At 41.3% G+C, this 19,308-nt stretch overlaps 1 long non-coding RNA gene across 3 annotated transcripts; it reads left to right on the top strand.

Annotated features, from left to right (window-relative positions):
• The first annotated feature begins 17,097 nt into the window (after positions 1 to 17,097).
• LOC135430711 (uncharacterized) lies at positions 17,098 to 18,704 on the top strand. 3 transcript variants are annotated; one of them, XR_010436675.1, is made up of 5 exons: positions 17,098 to 17,210; positions 17,270 to 17,430; positions 17,505 to 17,564; positions 17,680 to 17,744; positions 18,014 to 18,704. It is a non-coding gene; the product is annotated as an uncharacterized LOC135430711 (long non-coding RNA). The 3 variants fall into 3 exon arrangements; XR_010436674.1 differs by having other exon boundaries at positions 17,270 to 17,438; XR_010436673.1 differs by having other exon boundaries at positions 17,270 to 17,564.
• Positions 18,705 to 19,308: the final 604 nt, after the last annotated feature.

The following is a 19,308-nucleotide window of genomic DNA, read 5'->3' as shown; positions in this document are numbered from 1 at the left end:
GTTGTATGGTAGGGACTCATTAATGTCTGCAAAGGCATTAGCCATTCGGTCAATCATTTGATTGTAGGTGGGTCTGACTGCGGCGGGAACATCCGCGTCACTAATTTGGAAATGGTTCACTTGTATGCATGTTGTGAACTCAATTTTTTCTGTCCCCTGGTCATATTTTATAATGTTGTTTTCTGTTTTAGCAAATCAAGGCCAATTATGCCATCGAAATCTTTTAATGATTCCAGCATGAAAAAGTATGATTTTACCTTAAAGAGGTCAATGAGACATTTCTCCTCAATTGTTGTGTGCCCGTGGATAGATTTGACTTGAAATGGGCTGTTGACTGGCTTCCAATGTGCCAGCTCGGGAAGGGGTTTAATATAATTTTTAGATGCTCCTGTGTCTACCAGGAGTGTTATTGTTCGCCCTGCAACATTACGTCTTATAAACGGGAGCAGGGAGCTTCCGCTAAAAAATTACAGCTTTCCGCTCCCGAAAGGTCATCTTCGACTGCCTCTGCTTCATGCTGCGAGTGCGACTCGTAACCCTCGTTACCTTCTGCTTGGGGCAAATAGTTAAGATTTTGTTGGGTCCTCATAGACTGATCCCCATAGTTTTGGTTGCCTCTATAGCCCTGTGTGGGCTGTCTAAAGCGTGTGGAAGTATCTACTTCCATTGGTTCGGGGCCACGCCCTTGTGGCTTTTGGGACTGGAAGCGCTGTTTTGAACTGCTTGCTTTCTGCTGACCTTGATTATTGTCTTTCTGACTCTTCTGAATATGGGGGTTCTTTTTCTGAGAGTTACCCTCATTCTCCGCTGACCGTTCTTTCGCCAGTTTTGGCTCTCCTGGCCAAGGTGGGGTTTTTGGGGTTTTTCTTCAAGGTGATTTGCGAAGTTGGCTGCAAAGATGCCTCTTTCGATGCATGACTCAGCTTCTTGAGCTAGGGCCAAAGCAGTTGGGAGGTCTTGAGGTTGTGCTGGGAAAACGGCCCAACTCAAGGACTTTCTTAATCCCGAGACAAAAGTATGTTCGTTCGAACCGTTTGAAAATAAATTTAAAACTAAACTTAAAGTAACTATAATCTTTGCGCCGGTATAGTTTCCAGACGCCTACGAGGAGGAGGTGAAGAGCGATGAGGACAAGGCAGCCAAGTGATCTTCATGATATTTCTGATCGAAGATCCCCGATATGACGGAGGTTCTTTAGACTTAGGTCGTGCAGGAATGAAAGCCTCAGATGCTCTCTGAAGAGGGTGATGTTAACCACAGCCGACGTGGACACGGCAGGTTTTTTTCTTAGGATGTCCCGGTGATTGACATACCGGGTGCCGTTCAGGGAGACGTGTTCGTCGTAAGTAGCCAGGAAGGTTCCTGTGACTTTTTGACTGTTCCCAGTGCTGTCCACCACATTAACTGTTGCGCTGTTGATGATTAAGACGCCCTCGTCGATTTTTATTATGGGCTCTAGATGCCCGGGGCGTGTGGCGCATTGTGCGACGGTTCCTGATACCAGTTGTTGGGCACACGATGCCTTCTGCAATCTTTTGCAGAAAGTGGTGCCTACAGTGGCAGCTTAGTCGCGCACGGCGAAAGTCTTTGTTCCGCAATCGACCACCACCTTCTTCTTAATCTAATATTATATTTTTATGTTGAACGGGAAATATATCAATTTTCTGACAGGTTAATTTAGGCTTAGGGTATTTTATCCCAAAATATAGTAAAATATAGTTATTCGGAATTTTGAAAAGCTTTGATATTGGATACTTTTAAAAGGTCTGTTATACTAATGTTTGTGGGCTGCTCATTTAATAATTCATTTATGTCAATGCTGTCCAGGATAATAGAGCTGATCAGATTAATTTAAGCAAGTGTTACGGAAAGAATTAAATCTTCAAGATCTCGATTTGTCTATTTTCTGAATCTATTAACTGACCCTGTTTGAACTTTATCTGCTCCCAGTCATCAAAATCTAGGGTTCCTGCGATTGCCTTAAGGGCACTGCCTATCATTCAGAGTGGCTATTAGGGCGGCTATGTGTTGGATGTCAGTTTTCAGTACCTGTTTCATGTGATCTTTCGGTAGTTTGTCTATCAGTTTCCATGTCTCGTCGATGTAGATTTCGAATGATGTCAAGTTTGTCGTGTGTCCCATGTATCTGTACTCGTCCCAGATTGTCACGTCTCCGACGACTATATGTATGTGGTCTGCGTGTGAATAGTCGTTGAATCTCAGCGTCGCTTCGGTCATAGTTGCCATTGTCAGTGCTAGAAAATATCTGAAACTAAAGTAAAGATAAAATGTATTGATTAAAAAATACTCAAAACTTTTTTATTTATTATTTTTTTGAACGCTTGGACAAAGGTTTACTTAAGATTATCCTTATGGACCACCCTCCCTTTTATAAGAACCGTCGTTCCCCAGATCCGCCTCTTCTATCGCTTCAGTGTATAAGGGCGAAAGTTTATTACCCAATCTCTTATTGGATTTTACCCATACCTTCTCACCCGCTTTGTATGTTTTTTGGACCCTGTTCTTATTTTGTTGTTCTAGCGATTTTTTCTGTGCCGATGTGATTTTCTCTTTCATCTGCACTGCAACATGTATAGGGATTGCGTGGATAATTTTTATTGGTTTTTTATTTGTAACCGAATGAATCGACCTATTGTACTTTATTGTTGCAAGAAGGGTATTGTCGACAGTATCTTCGACGTGGTTTGCATTTTTCAGACAGCGACCTATATCCCCCAAGGTGCCGTGAAAACGTTCGACCTGCCCGTTGGATGTACTGTGAAGGGGCGGTGCGTTTGCGATCACGATGTCAAAGTTGTTTGACAACATAGATCAAATGGTCTCTGAGTTTAAGGACTCTTCATTTTCACGGTAAATCGTTTTTGTTTTAGGGAAGAAGTTTAACAATTGTAAAAGTGGAGCCTTTATGTCGACGATTGCGCGCGAACGAATAGGCTGAACAACTGCAAATTTAGAAAATTTGTCGATGCAGGCTAAAAAATATTTTTAATCTGGAGTAGACGTCCACATGTAACATTTCTCCGGCATATGATGGTATCGGAGTCTTCCCTATCTCTTGTCTGATCGGGTGCCGATTATGTTTGCTCATAGCGCACACTCGGCAGTTTACCGCTATTTCTGTTATTAAACGGCCAATTTTTGGAAAAAAAATAGTCCCTAAGTATTTGTTGGGCATTTTCTTGAGCTCCATACGAGTAATTTCTGAGATTTTTCAATGCCCACACAATGGCAATAAGTTCTCGCTCATTTGTGGCGAAGTTTCTCTCATTGTCTCGCAGTGTGCGCGAGATCATTGTTATAGGGCGACCGACCTGGGACAGCACTGCTCCGAGCCATTGACCTGACGCGTCTGTCGTTATGTCAAATGGCTTTTTGAAATCGGGATGTGATAACATCACATCCTCGGAGGCTAGCAACTCTTTTAGCTAAAGCATCTGTAATAATTTGCTAACCCTAGAAATGATCTAAGGCCCAACAATGTTTTTGGTGGTTGGAAATCCTTTATGGCCTGATTTTGACGGCCGAATGGTGGATTCCGCCTCTGCATACGGTAAGTCCCAAATATTCCACACTCTTTTTGAAGAATTTGGAATTTTCTTTGGAAACCCTCATGCCTGCGTCCCTAAGGCTTTTCAAGACCCACACGATGTGAGTGATGTGGTCTTCCTTGTTAGGGGAGAAAATTATTACGTGATCTACATAGACGTAACAAGTTTTCCCGATTTGGTCCCTGAGGACGTCATCTATTGCCCTCTGGAAAATGATAGAGGCGTTTTTCAGCCCAAATGGAAGCCTGCAAAATTCATATTTCCCATTGTTTACAGAGAATGCAGTCTTTTCTCTGTGCCTTCCGCCAACTCTATTTGTTGAAAACCCGATTTTAGGTCCAGTGTTGTGAAATACCGGTCCTCACCCATGTTTGACAATATGGTCTAAATTGCTGGGATAGGGTATTTGTCGTCGATTGTCTTTTGATTTAACTTTCGAAAATCAATAACCAGACGTTTCTTTTTGTGGTCTGACTCGTCGACACCTTTTTTATCGACGACCCATATTGGGTTGTTATAGGGTGACATTGAGGGTCTAAATATGCCGTTCGCCAGTAGTTGTTTAACTTCTGCATTGACAAATTTAGACACACCCATTGGGTATGGGTTTAATTTTGAATATACCGGTTCGCCGTCCGTTCGGATTGTGGCTATAGTGTTTATGTTGTTTGGTAGGGACTCATTAATGTCTGCAAAGGCATTAGCCATTCGGTCAATCATTTGATTGCAGGTGGGTCTGACTGCGGCGGGAACATCCGCGTCACTAATTTGGAAATGGTTCACTTGTATGCATGTTGTGAACTCAATTTTTTCTGTCCCCTGGTCATATTTTATAATGTTGTTTTCTGTTTTAGCAAATCAAGGCCAATTATGCCATCGAAATCTTTTAATGATTCCAGCATGAAAAAGTATGATTTTACCTTAAAGAGGTCAATGAGACATTTCTCCTCAATTGTTGTGTGCCCGTGGATAGATTTGACTTGAAATGGGCTGTTGACTGGCTTCCAATGTGCCAGCTCGGGAAGGGGTTTAATATAATTTTTAGATGCTCCTGTGTCTACCAGGAGTGTTATTGTTCGCCCTGCAACCGTACGTCTTATAAACGGGAGCAGGGAGCTTCCGCTAAAAAATTACAGCTTTCCGCTCCCGAAAGGTCATCTTCGACTGCCTCTGCTTCATGCTGCGAGTGCGACTCGTAACCCTCGTTACCTTCTGCTTGGGGCAAATAGTTAAGATTTTGTTGGGTCCTCATAGACTGATCCCCATAGTTTTGGTTGCCTCTATAGCCCTGTGTGGGCTGTCTAAAGCGTGTGGAAGTATCTACTTCCATTGGTTCGGGGCCACGCCCTTGTGGCTTTTGGGACTGAAAGCGCTGTTTTGAACTGTTTGCTTTCTGCTGACCTTGATTATTGTCTTTCTGACTCTTCTGAATATGGGGGTTCTTTTTCTGAGAGTTACCCTCATTCTCCGCTGACCGTTCTTTCGCCAGTTTTGGCTCTCTTGGCCAAGGTGGGGTTTTTGGGGTTTTTCTTCAAGGTGATTTGCGAAGTTGGCTGCAAAGATGCCTCTTTCGATGCATGACTCAGCTTCTTGAGCTAGGGCCAAAGCAGTTGGGAGGTCTTGAGGTTGTGCTGGGAAAACGGCCCAACTCAAGGACTTTCTTAATCCCGAGACAAAAGTATGGAGAGCATCATTCCTGAATTTTTCGTCTAGGACATCCGCTGCGGCGGTAGCGATAGCAGCTCGTTTGAACCGTTTGAAAATAAATTTAAAACTAAACTTAAAGTAACTTAAATGAATGCGCGAAGCCGCCGCTGCAGGCAGGCAAGCCGGCAGAATGCTGAGTCGGCGTCTTTTGCGAGCGATCAGGCCACTTGGGCGGGCGAGTGTCGAATTTCGTCTGCAACTCTGTTGCAACGGCGTCCGGCCCAACTGCGTTACCAGCTATTATTGTCTCGCGCGTGTTAACTCCTCCCTGGGTAGATTGAAACCCGTCCTCGGGTTTCTCATTGGTTTCTTTGCGCCGAGGAGGAGGAGAAGACAATGAGGACAAGGCAGCCAAGTGATCTTCATGATATTTCTGATCGAAGATCCCCGATATGACGGAGGTTCTACAGACTTAGGTCGTGCAGGAATGGAAGCCTCAGATGCTCTCTTTCGGTAGTTTTTCTATCAGTTTCCATGTCTCGTCGATGTAGATTTCGAATGATGTCAAGTTTGTCGTGTGTCCCATGTATCTGTACTCGTCCCAGATTGTCACGTCTCCGACGACTATAGGTATGTAGTCTGCGTGTGAATAGTCGTTGAATCTCAGCGTCGCTTCGGTCATAGTTGCCATTGTCAGTGCTAGAAAATATCTGAACCTAAAGTAAAGATAAAATATATTGATTAAAAAATACTCAAAATTTTTTTTATTTATTATTTTTTTGAACGCTTGGACAAAGGTTTACTTAAGATTATCCTTATGGACCACCCTCCCTTTTATAAGAACCGTCGTACCCAGGTCCGCCTCTACTATCGCTTCAGTGAATAAGGGCGAAAGTTTATTACCCAATCTCTTATTGGATTTTACAGATACCTTCTCACCCGCTTTGTATGTTTTTTGGACCCTGTTCTTATTTTGTTGTTCCAGCGACACTGCAACATCTATAGGGATTGCGAGGATAATTTCTATTGGTTTTTTATTTGTAACCGAATGAATCGACCTATTGTACTTTATTGTTTCAAGAAGGGTATTGTCGACAGTATCTTCGACGTGGTTTGCATTTTTCAGACAGCGACCTATATCCCCCAAGGTGCCGTGAAAACGTTCGACCTGCCCGTTGGATGTACTGTGAAGGGGCGGTGCGTTTGCGATCACGATGTCAAAGTTGTTTGACAACATTGATCTAATGGTCTCTGAGTTTAAGGACTTTTCATTGTCACAGTAAATCGTTTTTGTTTTAGGGAAGAAGTTTAACAATTGTAAAAGTGGACCCTTTATGTCGACGATTGCGCGCGAACGAATAGGCTGAACAACTGCAAATTTAGAAAATTTGTCGATGCAGGTTAAAAAATATTTTTAATCTGGAGTAGACGTCCACATGTAATATTTCTCCGGCATATGATGGTATCGGAGTCTTCCCTATCTCTTGTCTGATCGGGTGCCGATTATGTTTGCTCATAGCGCACACTCGGCAGTTTACCGCTATTTCTGTCATAAACGGCCAATTTTTGGAAAAAAATAGTCCCTAAGTATTTGTTGGGCATTTTCTTGAGCTCCATACGAGTAATTTCTGAGATTTTTCAATGCCCACACAATGGCAAGAAGTTCTCGCTCATTTGTGGCGAAGTTTCTCTCATTGTCTCGCAGTGTGCGCGAGATCATTGTTATAGGGCGACCGACCTGGGACAGCACTGCTCCGAGCCATTGACCTGACGCGTCTGTCGTTATGTCAAATGGCTTTTTGAAATCGGGATGTGATAACATCACATCCTCGGAGGCTAGCAACTCTTTTAGCTAAAGCATCTGTAATAATTTGCTTACCCTAGAAATGATCTAAGGCCAAACAATGTTTTTGGTGGTTGGAAATCCTCCATGGCCTGATTTTGACGGCCGAATGGTGGATTCCGCCTCTGCATACGGTAAATCCCAAATATTCCACACTTTTTTTGAAGAATTTGCAATTTTCTTTGGAAACCCTCATGCCTGCGTCCCTAAGGCTTTTCAAGACCCACACGATGTGAGTGATGTGGTCTTCCTTGTTAGGGGAGAAAATTATTACGTGATCTACATAGACGTAACAAGTTTTCCCGATTTGGTCCCTGAGGACGTCATCTATTGCCCTCTGGAAAATGCTAGAGGCGTTTTTCAGCCCAAATGGAAGCCTGCAAAATTCATATTTCCCATTGTTTACAGAGAATGCAGTCTTTTCTCTGTGCCTTCCGCCAACTCTATTTGGTGAAAACCCGATTTTAGTTCCAGTGTTGTGAAATACCGGGCCTCACCCATGTTTGACAATATGGTCTAAATTGCTGGGATAGGGTATTTGTCGTCGATTGTCTTTTGATTTAACTTTCGAAAATCAATAACCAGACGTTTCTTTTTGTGGTCTGACTCGTCGACACCTTTTTTATCGACGACCCATATTGGGTTGTTATAGGGTGACATTGAGGTACTAAATATGCCGTTCGCCAGTAGTTGTTTAACTTCTGCATTGACAAATTTAGACACACCCATTGGGTATGGGTATAATTTTGAATATACCGGTTCGCCGTCCGTTCGGATTGTGGCTATAGTGTTTATGTTGTTTGGTAGGGACTCATTAATGTCTGCAAAGGCATTAGCCATTCGGTCAATCATTTGATTGCAGGTGGGTCTGACTGCGGCGGGAACATCCGCGTCACTAATTTGGAAATGGTTCACTTGTATGCATGTTGTGAACTCAATTTTTTCTGTCCCCTGGTCATATTTTATAATGTTGTTTTCTGTTTTAGCAAATCAAGGCCAATTATGCCATCGAAATCTTTTATTGATTCCAGCATGAAAAAGTATGATTTTACCTTAAAGAGGTCAATGAGACATTTCTCCTCAATTGTTGTGTGCCCGTGGATAGATTTGACTTGAAATGGGCTGTTGACTGGCTTCCAATAAGCCAGCTCGGGAAGGGGGTTTAATATAATTTTTAGATGCTCCTGTGTCTACCAGGAGTGTTATTGTTCGCCCTGCAACCGTACGTCTTATAAACGGGAGCAGGGAGCTTCCGCTAAAAAATTACAGCTTTCCGCTCCCGAAAGGTCATCTTCGACTGCCTCTGCTTCATGCTGCGAGTGCGACTCGTAACCCTCGTTACCTTCTGCTTGGGGCAAATAGTTAAGATTTTGTTGGGTCCTCATAGACTGATCCCCATAGTTTTGGTTGCCTCTATAGCCCTGTGTGGGCTGTCTAAAGCGTGTGGAAGTATCTACTTCCATTGGTTCGGGGCCACGCCCTTGTGGCTTTTGGGACTGAAAGCGCTGTTTTGAACTGTTTGCTTTCTGCTGACCTTGATTATTGTCTTTCTGACTCTTCTGAATATGGGGGTTCTGTTTCTGCGAGTTACCCTCATTCTCCGCTGACCGTTCTTTCGCCAGTTTTGGCTCTTTTGGCCAAGGCGGGGTTTTTGGGGTTTTTCTTCAAGGTGATTTGCGAAGTTGGCTGCAAAGATGCCTCTTTCGATGCTTGACTCAGCTTCTTGAGCTAGGGCCAAAGCAGTTGGGAGGTCTTGAGGTTGTGCTGGGAAAACGGCCCAACTCAAGGACTTTCTTAATCCCGAGACAAAAGTATGGAGAGCATCATTCCTGAATTTTTCGTTTAGGACAGCCGCTGCGGCGGTAGCGATAGCAGTTCGTTTGAACCGTTTGAAAATAAATTTAAAACTAAACTTAAAGTAACTTAAATGAATGTGCGAAGCCGCCGCTGCAGGCAGGCAAGCCGGCAGAATGCTGAGTCGGCGTCTTTTGCGAGCGATCAGGCGACTTGGGCGTGCGAGTGTCGAATTTCGTCAGCAACTCTGTTGCAACGGCATCCGGCCCAACTGCGTTACCAGCTATTATTGTCTCGCGCGTGTTAACTCCTCCCTGGGTAGATTGAAACCCGTCCTCGGGTTTCTCAATGGTTTCTTTGCGCCGGTATAGTTTCCAGACGCCTACGAGGAGGAGGAGAAGAGCGATGAGGTCAAGGCAGCCAAGTGATCTTCATGATATTTCTGATCGAAGATCCCCGATATGACGGAGGTTCTTCAGACTTAGGTCGTGCAGGAATGGAAGCGTCAGATGCTCTCTGAAGAGGGTGATGTTAACCACAGCCGATGTGGACACGGCAGGTTTTTTTCTTAGGATGTCCCGGTGATTGACAGACCGGGTGCCGTTTAGGGAGACGTGTTCGTCGTAAGTAGCCAGGAAGGTTCCTGTGACTTTTCGACTGTTCCCAGTGCTGTCCACCACATTAACTGTTGCGCTGTTGATGATTAAGACGCCCTCGTCGATTTTTGTTATGGGCTCTAGATGCCCGGGGCGTGTGGCGCATTGTGCGACGGTTCCTGATACCAGTTGTTGGGCACACGATGCCTTCTGCAATCTTTTGCAGAAAGTGGTGCCTACAGTGGCAGCTTAGTCGCGCACGGCGAAGGTCTTTGTTCCGCAATCGACCACCATATTACCTTCTTCTTAATCTTATATTATATTTTTATGTTGAACGGGAAATATATCAATTTTCTGACAGGTTAATTTAGGCTTAGGGTATTTTATAGTAAATATAGTAAAATATAGTAATTCGGAATTTTGAAAAGCTTTGATATTGGATACTTCTAAAAGGTCTGTTATGCTAATGTTTGTGGGCTGCTCATTTAATAATTCATTTATGTCAATGCTGTCCAGGATAATAGGGCTGATCAGATTAATTTTAGCAAGTGTTACGGAAAGAATTAAATCTTCAAGATCTCGATTTGTCTATTTTCTGAATCTATTAACTGACCCTGTTTGAACTTTATCTCCTCCCAGTCATCAAAATCTAGGGTTCCTGCGATTGCCTTAAGGGCACTGCCTATCATTCAGAGTGGCTATTAGGGCGGCTATGTGTTGGATGTCAGTTTTCAGTACCTGTTTCATGTGGTCTTTCGGTAGTTTTTATATCAGTTTCCATGTCTCGTCGATGTAGATTTCGAATGATGTCAAGTTTGTCGTGTGTCCCATGTGTCTGTACTCGACCCAGAATGTCACGTCTTCGTCGACTATAGGTATGTAGTCTGCGTGTGAATAGTCGTTGAATCTCAGCGTCGCTTCGGTCATAGTTGCCATTGTCAGTGCTAGAAAATATCTGAACCTAAACTAAAGATAAAATATATTGATTAAAAAATACTCAACATTTTTTTTATTTATTATTTTTTTTCAACGCTTGGACAAAGGTTTACTTAAGATTATCCTTATGGACCACCCTCCCTTTTATAAGAACCGTCGTACCCCAGGTCCGCCTCTACTATCGCTTCAGTGAATAAGGGCGAAAGTTTATTACCCAATCTCTTATTGGATTTTACCCATACCTTCTCACCCGCTTTGTATGTTTTTTGGACCCTGTTCTTATTTTGTTGTTCTAGCGATTTTTTCTGTGCCGATGTGATTTTCTCTTTCATCTGCACTGCAACATCTATAGGGATTGTAACCGAATGAATCGACCTATTGTACTTTACTGTTGCAAGAAGGGTATTGTCGACAGTATCTTCGACGTGGCTTGCATTTTTCAGACAGCGACCTATATCCCCCAAGGTGCCGTGAAAACGTTCGACCTGCCCGTTGGATGTACTGTGAAGGGGCGGTGCGTTTGCGATCACGATGTCAAAGTTGTTTGACAACATTGATCTAATGGTCTCTGAGTTTAAGGACTTTTCATTGTCACAGTAAATCGTTTTTGTTTTAGGGAAAAGTTTAACAATTGTAAAAGTGGAGCCTTTATGTCGACGATTGCGCGCGAATGAATAGGCTGAACAACTGCAAATTTAGAAAATTTGTCGATGCAGGTTAAAAAATATTTTTATCTGTGGAGTAGACGTCCACATGTAACATTTTTCCGGCATATGATGGTATTGGAGTTTCCCTATCTCTTGTCTGATCGGGTGCCGATTATGATTGCTCATAGCGCACACTCGGCAGTTTGCCGCTATTTTTGTTGTTAAACGGCCAATTTTTGGAAAAAAAATTGTCCCTAAGTATTTATCACATCCTCGGAGGCTAGCAACTCTTTTAGCCTGTTGTTCGAGTTTTACCTTTCTCGAGTGGTTGGCGATAATTTTTCCATTTTCGCATTCAAAATCTCAACATCTCCGTTAGGGGTCTTGCGATGCTGGCGAATCCCGCTATAAAGCATTTGTAATAAATTGCTAACCCTAGAAATGATCTAAGGCCAAACAATGTTTTTGGTGGTTGGAAATCCTCCATGGCCTGATTTTGACGGCCGAATGGTGGATTCCGCCTCTGCATACGGTAAATCCCAAATATTCCACACTTTTTTTGAAGAATTTGGAATTTTCTTTCGAAACCCTCATGCCTGCGTCCCTAAGGCTTTTCAAGACCCACACGATGTGAGTGATGTGGTCTTCCTTGTTAGGGGAGAAAATTATTACGTCATCCTCATAGACGTAACAAGTTTTCCCGATTTGGTCCCTGAGGACGTCATCTATTGCCCTCTGGAAAATGCTAGAGGCGTTTTTCAGCCCAAATGGAAGCCTGCAAAATTCATATTTCCCATTGTTTACAGAGAATGCAGTCTTTTCTCTGTGCCTTCCGCCAACTCTATTTGGTGAAAACCCGATATTAGGTCCAGTGTTGTGAAATACCGGGCCTCACCCATGTTTGACAATATGGTCGAAATTGCTGGGATATGGTATTTGTCGTCGATTGTCTTTTGATTTAACTTTCGAAAATCAATAACCAGACGTTTCTTTTTGTGGCCTGACTCGTCGACACCTTTTTTATCGACGACCCATATTGGGTTGTTATAGGGTGACATTGTGGGTCTAAATATGCCGTTCGACAGTAGTTGTTTAACTTCTGCATTGACAAATTCAGACACACCCATTGGGCATGGGTATAATTTTGAATATACCGGTTCGCCGTCTGTTCGGATTGTGGCTATAGTGTTTATGTTGTATGGTAGGGACTCATTAATGTCTGCAAAGGCATTAGCCATTCGGTCAATTATTTGATTGCAGGTGGGTCTGACTGCGGCGGGAACATCCGCGTCACTAATTTGGAAATGGTTCACTTGTATGCATGTTGTGAACTCAATTTTTTCTGTCCCCTGGTCATATTTTATAATGTTGTTTTCTGTTTTAGCAAATCAAGGCCAATTATGCCATCGAAATCTTTTAATGATTCCAGCATGAAAAAGTATGATTTTACCTTAAAGAGGTCAATGAGACATTTCTTCTCAATTGTTGTGTACCGGGAAGGGGTTTAATATAATTTTTAGATGCTCCTGTGTCTACCAGGAGTGTTATTGTTCGCCGTGCACCGTACGTCTTATAAACGGGAGCAGGGAGCTTCCGCTAAAAAGTTACAGCTTTCCGCTCCCGAAAGGTCGTCTTCGACTGCCTCTGCTTCATGCTGCGAGTGCGACTCGTAACCCTCGTTACCTTCTGCTTGGGGCAAATAGTTAATATTTTGTTGGGTCCTCATAGACTGATCCCCATAGTTTTGGTTGCCTCTATAGCCCTGTGTGGGCTGTCTAAAGCGTGTGGAAGTATCTACTTCCATTGGGTTGGGGCCACGCCCTTGTGGCTTTTGGGACTGAAAGCGCTGTTTTGAACTGCTTGCTTTTTGCTGACCTTGATTATTGTCTTTCTGACTTTTCTGAATATGGGGGTTCTGTTTCTGAGAGTTACTCTCATTCTCTGCTGACCGTTCTTACGCCAGTTTTGGCTCTTTGCGTTGCGAAGTTGGCTGCAAAGATGCCTCTTTCGTTGCTTGACTCAGCTTCTTGAGCTAGGGCCAAAACAGTTGGGAGGTCTTGAGGTTGTGCTGGGAAAACGGCCCATCTCAAGGACTTTCTTAATTCCGAGACAAAAGTATGGAGAGCATCATTCCTGAATTTTTCGTTTAGGACAGCCGCTGCGGCGGTAGCGATAGCAGTTCGTTTGAACCGTTTGAGAATAAATTTAAAACTAAACTTAAAGTAACTTAAATGAATGCGCGAAGCCGCCGCTGCAGGCAGGCAAGCCGGCAGAATGCTGAGTCGGCGTCTTGGGCGTGCGAGTATCGAATTTCGTCTGCACCTCTGTTGCAACGGCATCCGGCCCAACTGCGTTATCAGCTATTATTGTCTCGCGCGTGTTAACTTGTATGTACAAGCGCATCAAGGACGTATTTATCTATTATTATAATTTTTGAAAATACAAAATTAACTTGTTTTATTTGATATGCTCATGCAATTACGAGTGCGAATATATACGGCCAGACATCTTGGATAAACTGTCAACACCCACCACGATCAAATGATGCACTTCTATGCTGGGATACTCGTATGTATCAATAAAATTTTTACAAAAACAGATCGTTTTCTCACTTGCAATTTGCATATGACGATGTTACGCAGGATACCAGAAGCTCTGCTAGATTGTGTACGACAGCCACGCAAAGTGTTACAGCGACCCAAGTCAAAGACGAGTACAATAAATGTTTGAGTTTTTTGTGGTAACATTTAATGGACGCGTCTGACCCAGCAAAATAAATTCCACATTGGCGTCCAGCCGAATGAGTGCGAGTTAGTTATGAATAGTTCATTATTCCCTTTAACCTCTCGAATAATCTCCTGTACAATCTGCAGAAATTGTGGTAGTGGTTTTGTTTAAATCCAGCAGCTGGTGTGGCACATATATATACAGATTGTCAATCGTCCTTACGCCCCGCTTCCTTCACCGAACGCTCCACTAAGAGCAAGCGTCATTGGTAGGTACTCCAAAGTCCCACTTGTAAGTTTTGTGCAACCAAATCTTAACCTCCAAAGTACAATTTCATTATTTATTGCAGTTGTGTTGTTATTGTATTGTTAACGCCCATAAAATTCGATTGCATCGTGGGTCGCAAAGGAAACACGAAAACTGGTAGACATGAAGACGCAAAACCTATTAAAAATGATTTGGTTGTTGACCTGTTGCCATCGACTTAGGCCTTCTACAAATTCTAATTATATATATATTTATATATGAGGAACAGAGTAAAACTAATAAATGCCGAGTGTGGTCAAGGCATCTTGAAAAACAAAAAAGTTTTTCATATGAGAGCCTATTTTTCGATCGTTCTTATGGCAGCTATGTGATATAGTGGTCCAATGTAAAAAAGGTTTTGCACAAATGTAGGGAGCATAGTGAAGCCTTTAAATGCAGAGTTTGCTCAATATATCTTGAAGAACAAAAAAGTTTTCCTTAGAACTACTTAATATTCGACCGATCGTTCCTATGGCAGCTATATGATATAGTGGTCCCATCCAGCCGTTCCAAACAGACGGACGATCAGACGGACATGGCTATATCGACTAGGCTGTTGATACTGATCAATAATATATATACTTTATAGGGTCGGAGATGTCTCCTTCTATGCGTTACACATTTCACGACAAAGTTATAATACTCTCTGCAAGGGTATAACAAATAAAATTACATGATTTTACGGATGTATGATGTGATATTTTGTTGCTTACCGTCCGATTGAGTTCAAACTCATCTTAAAATATATATTTAAAATACATTTTAAAACTTCAGGTTCATTGGAGGGCGTGAAGATACTAATTTCCTAGCGAGGGAATGGGGGAAAATTGAATATTAAAATTTGATAAAATAACTTGGCCTGATAAAAGCTGAATTGTTAATGCTAGTTATTTATATATATTTTTAAAACTAAACTTCAAATTCTATTAATAACGCAAAATATTAATTTTTATTATACCCTGAACCCATTGAAAATGGGTAAAAAGGGTATTATGTATTTGTGCAAATGTATGTGACAGGCAGAAGGAAGCATCTCCGACCCCAAAAAGTATATATATTCTTGATCAGCATCAACAGCCGAGTCGATCTAGCCATGTCCGTCTGTCTGACCGTCCGTCTGTCCGTATGTATGAACGCAAGGATCTCAGAACCAATAAGATCTAGACACTTGAAATTTAAGCTGTAGGTCCTCCTAGTGCCCGCGCAGTTCTAGTTTGTTTCCGATATTCGATAACTTGCCCCATTTCCAAGTAATCGATAAAAATCGATATCAAAATCCTGTTTTGAACAATTGTGGTAAATAATATGAGCTAAAGTCACCAAACTTGAGATGTTCCTTCTAGAAAAGAATATATATATATCAAGTATCTTTCATTTTATACCTATCGCCTGTTGAAAGAAGAGGGTTCAGGGTATCCCCTATTCGGGAGCTCCCGACTAGAACCCCTTACTTGTTAAATATATTATTATTTTTGAAATTCATTATGTAACCCCATTTAATAGCTTACATTAATTACAAAATATTCAAGTTAAATTTACTATTACATTTGTGTTTATTTATTGAAAACAAAATATTGCAAATGCAAATACCACTTTTGGTATTTTAGCCTTATAAATTTTAAATACCCAATAGCTTCCGCCAAATAGAAAACTCGACATTTCGAATGATTCATCATCGATAGTTAGCAGCTCTCATTCGCACGTGCGTCAAATTAGCGGCGGTGACTTAGCGTCGATTTTTGGTACTTGGTATCGGAAAAGGAATCGGTCACTTTTAAATGCATTTATTAATGTTTTTAAGCACAAAACCCAATAAATTTAAATGCAGAATTGCAAAATATTAAATTATTTACTGTCTACATTCATTTGTTTTGGAATTTTAATTTATAATATGGGTATACCAAGGCTTTGAAAAATTAGATTTCCACCATTCTCTATATATCTTCATTCAGGGATAATGGCTTCGAAAACCGCATATACACGATTAAAGCCTATGGTTTCACCTAGCTTACTGTGAAAATTTTATGAGATTCGTCGGTACCGTTTTTTAAATATTTGGTAAAGAGTACAGCAACTACCTTGTCGGCCCCATACAAAATGACCGCAAAAAATCAACCTTAATTTTGAGCCCTAATTTCTTAACTCAGGGACAATGCCCTCAATGCACGCTATACCCTTTTGTAGATACATATTTTAGGAAGCTTTTGGCACTAATTTTAAGCAAATGGACGGTACAGATTTTGAGAAAATAATTTAATTGTAAACCAACCTCTTATAGGTCATTCATTAAGCCTATCGAACTGCTAGTTCAAACGCGAACTGAACCACTGCTTGAATACAGTGTTGAACAATTCTATAAAGTATTGGGCGGGAACAAATCAATTCGAATTATATGTATTCATTAAAAAATTCATATATAATTAAATCATAAATAATTAAATTAATAAGGTAAAGCAAATTATATGAGAAGTATTCAGTCATACTTAAAAGTGCAGTTTATGGAAAAATTGCATTTTTCTATTTTTCTCATTACATCCTATGTTAATACAAAAAAAAGCTGGCAATATTATATTTCATACTGTAAAATGGCGTCAATATTTCATCCTATATATATCAATTTCTCCGATAATGGGCTCAAATGCACGGTAGTTGTGCATATAGAGCACGACTTATCAATCATTTTGCCTTTTATTTTATTAAAATCGTCGGTGCAGATTTTAAGAAATTCTCATTTTCTATTTCTCTCATAACATCCTATGTTAATGCAAAAAAACAAGCTGGAAATATTATATATTATACTGTAAAGTGACGTCAATATTTCAACCTATATTTATCAATTTCAACGATAATGGCCTCAATGCACGGTAGTTGTTCATATAGAGCACGATTTATCAATCATTTTGCCTTTTATTTTGTTACAGAACTGCTTGTTTCTCAGTGGGCCGCGCCGGCTGGCTCATCGGCTTCTCTGGGTGTAGTCCCATCCCTGGCCCGCAGTGCGCACAGTCGATAATAACAGAGCTACAACTTCTGTACACAACACTACGCAAAACGAACCGCAAAACCGATAGCATCAAACAGTCGGAACTTCTAACTCATGAACAACATTAACAGCTGTAACAACCAGAAAATGTAAAGATCAAAGGTGAGACGCTCAATATAAATTAACAAAAAAAACACTATTTATCCACTTTACTCTTCCAGATCGGGCCCCGGTTCCGGACCCCGCGTACCCGCCCTACCTGAGACGATCACCTGATCTCGCCTCCCTCATTTTGGCCACTAGAAGGCCTGCATCAGCCCGTGTCGGCTGTTATGCCCACTCTCCCCATCAATCGAGACTTAGCCGGACATTTCTCTCTTCAGTAGATGCGTATAATTGGTTGCGTTTCTTATAATTATTAACAATTTTAACATATTTTTTCTCCTATTTTTACAGGGTATCCCCAATCTGCAATTTATTCTATGCAAGCTAAAATTGTCTTCAATTCGTCAACAGGTGCGTATTATTGCTTTGCTTTGCCTTATAATTATCACAATTGTGTATTAATTTCTAAAATTTCATTTATCTTACGGAATAAACTTTATTTAATTAACAACATTAAATGGAACAGGCGACGAAACACTGCAAAGTTATTGCCAGTCAAGAGAAGAAAAAACAACGAGATATAAACACCAGGTAATTATTGCACCAATGTGGAGCAGGTACCCGCTGAAAGAAATGCGTGTATATATATACATATATATGTGTTACAAAAAAAAAGGAAGTTATATGTTTGTCAAGAGCGCTTATAAAAATTTGCCTGCCTAAAGAGCTCTCTGGGTTTGGGCGGTAAGGGCCATCATAATATTCTGCACATATGGTGTACGACATATGTATATATATATATCGGGTATCGCTCGTGCAAAATGTATCAAAAATCTAATTATTTTCTATTTTTTTTGCAGACGCAATAATATTATTGATCTTCGTTGCCTATGCACTAAAACTCAAGCTGTGCAGGAAAACCACTGTAATTGAAGTTACAGGCACTCCCACCAGTAACGAACAGCGCCCAGATAATGTTGACGTAACAGAAACTCCCCCGGAAAACCACATAAAAAAACATAGAAGCATCCACGATCTACCTGGTTTCTAACAATCGACCGGGACGTTCGAGATCAGCGAGGGAGGAGTTAATACCTAAGTTATCCAAATATCAACTTTGGATAATCAGCTTGCCAACATTTGGTTCCCGCACGTGGCCATTCAACGTGCTGGGAAAAGCTGAAGTAAGATGTCGCGTATGCAATTTTAGGTGCATAGGAGGTCAACGCGCTCGTTGGACAGCCAAACCGTGGGATCGCAAATTCGGCACAATTATGGCACATGCCAATAATTGAGGAATCAGCGGAACCAATAAAGTTTATTGGTTCCCAAGAAATGCGAACCCCTGCGAAATGCAGAATGGGGGCATTTCCGCATATGCAACAACACCAAGCTGGAGACGCCGACGCCGACGCCGACTGCGACGCTGCTTCGTTGGACTGAGGTTTCAGTAGGTATTAATTAAGTTACAAAATTTAGTTTTATAATTTGTACTCAAGAAAAGCACATAGTGCTGATAAACAAATAAAAATAGTTTTTTTTATAATTCAATATCCTTGAATTGGTTAATTAAATGCATACCGAAATTTTTGGAATTTGCGCTTGCTGCCGCTGATAGGAAAGATAGAAAACTGAAAACACGTTTTCTTTAATCATTTCTGTGTTTCTTAACCGATCTGGATGAAATTTTCTACATCTTATTGTACTATAGAATATTCGTGTATTATCAAAAAGTAATTTTATTTAAATTGTGGCTTATATTTGTGGGCAGCATAAATTGGTGTTTTTACTTGATTTATAGCGATAAGGTAGTAGTGGGGAGGTAGCGATAGCTATAAAATGAAAGATACTTGATATATATATATACTATTCTAGGAGCTACATGTCAAGTTTGGAGTCTCTAGCTCTTATTATTTACCCAAATTGCTTAAAAACCGGATTTCGATATAGATTTATAGATAGGATTATCGATTACTTGGAAACGGGGCAAGATATCGAACATCGGAAACAAACTCGATCTGCGCGGGAACTACTACTAAAATTTCAAGTCTCTAGCTCTTATAGGTTCCTAAATCCTTGCGTTCATACATATGGACGGACGGACAGACAGACGGTCACGGCTAGATCGCCTAGGCTATTGATGGTGATCAAGAAT

Source organism: Drosophila montana, unplaced genomic scaffold (assembly GCF_035044405.1).
Source record: "Drosophila montana isolate Dmon_TW-CO22-7 unplaced genomic scaffold, ASM3504440v1 contig_3047_1, whole genome shotgun sequence".
Lineage (NCBI taxonomy): Eukaryota > Metazoa > Arthropoda > Insecta > Diptera > Drosophilidae > Drosophila > Drosophila montana.
This window is presented reverse-complemented; position numbering and strand designations above follow the sequence as displayed.